The 4,323-nt window shown below is 44.0% G+C and overlaps 1 long non-coding RNA gene across 1 annotated transcript; it reads right to left on the reverse strand.

The window, feature by feature from the left end:
• Positions 1-1,366: 1,366 nt before the first annotated feature.
• LOC140724387 (uncharacterized) lies at positions 1,367-3,713 on the reverse strand. The gene is made up of 3 exons (XR_012098117.1): positions 3,627-3,713; positions 1,567-1,589; positions 1,367-1,479 (listed from the first exon to the last, which is right to left on the reverse strand). It is a non-coding gene; the product is annotated as an uncharacterized lncRNA (long non-coding RNA).
• Between the last annotated feature and the right edge of the window lie 610 nt (positions 3,714-4,323).

Genomic DNA, 4,323 nt, shown 5'->3' on the forward strand with positions numbered 1-4,323 from the left:
CCACACCACCCCATCAGCCTTCCTTCCTTCCTCCGATACATTGTGTAACCTTGGACATTCAGCTCCCAACTACAACCATCCTTCAGCCACGTTTCCGTGATGGCCACAACATCACACCTGACAATCGGTAATAGTGCAACAAGATCATCCACCTTATTTCTCATACTCCATGCATTGAGATATAACACTTTGTGTACTGTATCTGCTACCCTTTTTAATTCTGCATCACTAATGCACTGATACTCACCTTGCTGGCTGTAATTTTCTCCTCGCATCTGTCCGCCATATCTGACAGTCTGACTGCACGCTATCTTTGCATTTTACCATCAGTCCTCTCCCTTCACTCCAGTTCCCGAGCACCCCCACCCCCACCAAATTAGTTTAAATCCTACCCAACAGCTCTATGAAACCTCTCTCACCGAGAATATTGTTCTCCCTCGGGTCGAGGTGCAACCCATCCCTTCTGAGCAGGTCATTCCTCCACCAGAAGAGATCCCGATGATCCAAGAATCTGAATCCTTGTCCCCAGCCCCATCTTCTCAGCCATGTTTATCTGCCAATTGTCCTGTTTCTACCCTCACCAGCACGTGGCACAGGCAGCAATCCAGAAATTACAAGCCTGGGGGTACTGCTTCTGAGCTTTCTACCAAGCTCTCCAAATTCTTTTCAGGACCTCTTTGTTTTTACTTCCTATGTAATTGGTCCCAAAATGCAACAAGTTATCTGGCTGTTTTCCCTCCCTCTCTAAATGCTGCAGACACGATCGGAGACATCCCTGACCCTGGCACCTAGGAGGCAACATACCATTCGGGTGTGCAATTCACGTCCATACCATCTCCTGTCTGTCTGTCTCCTGACAATTGAGTCCCCTGTCACTACTGCTCCCCTCTTCTCCCTCTAACAACAGTGAGAGATGCTGATCCGGAAGGGGGAAGACCTGCGTCAGTCAGAGTCTGCACTCACAGCGCACGAAGGACTTGTGTATTTTCCTGACAATCCCGGTCACCACACTGATACCCGCTTTTATTCCCTACAATATCATCAAAACAGTATTAACTTCCCAGCTCCTGTGGTAGATTCAAACTCATGTCCTGGTGTGTTAGTGCAGTGTGCCTGGGATCAGGACACAGTGGTTCATCTGACAGTCCCGTGTATTGGTTGTATTGTGACCCTGTGCTGGTGTGTCCAGGGGTCTGACATCTCCAGCTGACCATGTGACAGTGATGCCTCCCAGTGGGTGGGGTTGATGTGGAATAAACTTCAGTTCCCCTTCAGTCCATTATCACAGCCAATCCTTGCTTCAGCTTATAAATTAATTGTGTTTCATGAATAAGTAAAAATGAATCTTTGTAAGTTTTACCTCGGTTAATGGCATCAAGTGTTTCTCTCAGCACTGTGTTCAACAAATAGAAGCAATCGAATTTTTCAACCGGTAGGGCCTCATCTGTCACTGACAATTCCTGGACATCGTCACTGATTCTGTAAATATTAAACTGCTGGTGATAAACTGGAATTTTGAAGTATTTTACAAATCCATACAGGGTTTCAGTAAAGAGCATGTCCTACCTCCTGTTTCGATGAGCTTCCTCCTGAAATAAATAAAAGCACAAATCTGATTAGACTTGGACTTAATGTCCACATCATGAATTTCATCCAAATCATTACAAGATGTTGAAAATTCCCACTCCCACAGTCACAAACACACACCAGGAATACAGAACCACGGGGTAAATTACAGGGAAAGTTGCTGAAAGTTAGACCATTACTGAGAGGACGGACTCACAGTTGGCTGTGCTCGGGTGCTTCCAGAGGCTGCATCGGGAAGTTTTGCCACGTTGGAGGTTTCTTCCTTCTGCCATCTGCGTGAGATGATGGGCTATCTGGGACTTTGAGACTTTTTTTTTACCGTGCCCATGGTCTGCTCTTATCAAATTATGGTATTGCTTTGCACTGTTGTAACTGTATGTTATAATTATGTGGTTTTTTTTGGTCAGTTAGTCTTGGTCTGTCTTGTGTTTATGTGATATCATACTGGAGGAACATTGAATTTCCCCTTGGGGATGAATAAAGTATCTATCTATCTATCTATCTATCTATCTATCTATCTGACAGGAAAGACAGGACAGGCTGTGCATTACCATCTGGATATGACGTCAGGCAGATAGGATGGAGGAATTTAAGATCAGTGATGTATGTGATTGTGTGCGGGTGGAGGAAGTACCTCATTATGGCAAACTCGAGAGGACACAGGTGCTTGGAAGTAGTACGGAGGAGATGTTGGGTAAGTGTTTTGGAATGGGTGGAATGAGCTGCCGGCAACGACGGTGGAGGTGGATGCGATAGGGTCTTTCACAAGACTCTTACATAGGTACATGGAGCTTAGAAAAATAGAGAGCTATGGCTTACTCGGTAATTTCTAAAGTGAGTAGATGTTTGGCACAGAACTGTGGGCCAAAGAGACTGTATTGTGCTGTAGGTTTTTTTTGTTTCTATGTTTCTATTTATGGGGAGACCTTCAGTCAAAAATAAAATGCCAGGTGGTTTTTAATAAATCCCACAAGAAATTTAGTGAAGAGGATGTGGAACTCAGTGCCACAGGAGTGGATGAAATGGAACAGCAGAGATTGAATGTAATGGGGAGGCTGGATAAACACGTGAGGGGCCAGAGATTTCGGGGCACTGTTGCTGGGTGCGGTGAGTAGGTGGCAGGAGGATTTTGACAGAGGGGAAACTGATAGAAGATGGACCAAATGGCCTGCTCATGACAGAGAATGGGACACAATCCCATGTAAAACTAATTCGAAAAAGTAGAGACAGTGAACGTTTCTGTAATCTGATGGAAACCGGATATGGAGGATAAGTCTGATGTGTGGGTCACATTCTTTGTTCTCACTAATTGACAGAGAGACCCTCACACCCACCGCACCAGACATACTCACAGCCTGTGACTGGAACTGGGTGTTAATGGGAGTATTAAAGTATATTTAATGTAGTAATTAAGGACACAATCAGCAGCTCTGTGTTATGATCAGAGTAAATCATTTCAGAAAAGATTACATTCTGTCCTGGGATGTACAGAAGTTGTGGAAGTCCAGTTTTGGGGAAACAACAGCCCTGAATATTTGCATCAATTGTCTGGTGAGAAACAGTTTACTGCCATTTGTAAATGCTGTGTGTAGGAGCAACACGTCAGTTTTCTGTCTGCGTTGTATTCTGTGTTAGGTGTTTATTACGATAACCAGTCACGTGAGTGGGGACGTGGTAAAAGCGAAGGGAATAAGTTACGTATTCATTCTTTGTTCTGGGCTGTTTTGACCCTGGGACTGGTAGATGTCATATCTTTTGTTGACCGATTCACTGCAGTTTAATTTACGATGAATTATGCTGAAATTTCATCATTTAAATATTGTATGTTGCCGATAAAGGATCGAATATCTATCTCCGATATTTAGAACGTCATTAGCGAAGTGATTGGAGGTTCGTCATGCAAGGAGAACACTCTGTGTGAGGTCACCAGCAGCGGAAATTGATTTGGTAGAATTGGCCGCTGTGCTGTGTTTATTTCAAATATACCACTGTTCATTTAGTTCAATTTGACAGAAATAAATTGAAATGTAATTCCTCACCTTGAGAAACATCACACTGTCTTTTTGATCCATCTGTTCCTTTAACTTAGTGATTTCCTCTTGAATAATCCTTATATTCTCTTGAATCTTAAGAAGATTTTTCTCCATTGGATTGAGAATCCTCTTCTCTTCTTCCCTGAGATCCCTGAGTAAGCTCTGCTCTTTCTCAGTGATAATCTGGCGCAGTTCAGCAAACTGGGATGTGATGTGGGTCTGAACGCTGTGTGACTGTTTCTGTCGAATGAAAGGTGAAGATTAGTTTACTGCATTGCTGTGTTGTATTTCCTTATGACATTAAAGTGACCATTCAGTCCATTCAGGTCCATACTACTTCTGAGACATTCCCGTCAACCCCTTTCCCTCACATTTTCCTGAAACCTATTCTCCCTCAATGACCGATTAACTCCCACCTGATTCACATACACCCTCCACCACCTTCACAGGGTTAATTGTAGTTAACCATTCATCCAGTATGTCCTTGGGATGTGTCTGAAACTGTCATGGCCACAGGGAGAACATGCAAACTCCACACAGACAGCAGCAGAGGTCAGGATCGGACCCAGGTCACTGGAGCTGCGATACTCGGCTATTCTGCATTAAATGGAGCAAAACTCGACAGTAATATCAGAAATTCCGCTCAGGAAGCCTCACCTGAACTCCGGAAATCTTCTCTTTCTGTTGCTGCTCCTTTTCCTGG

Source organism: Hemitrygon akajei, unplaced genomic scaffold, assembly GCF_048418815.1.
Source record: "Hemitrygon akajei unplaced genomic scaffold, sHemAka1.3 Scf000201, whole genome shotgun sequence".
Classification (NCBI taxonomy): domain Eukaryota; kingdom Metazoa; phylum Chordata; class Chondrichthyes; order Myliobatiformes; family Dasyatidae; genus Hemitrygon; species Hemitrygon akajei.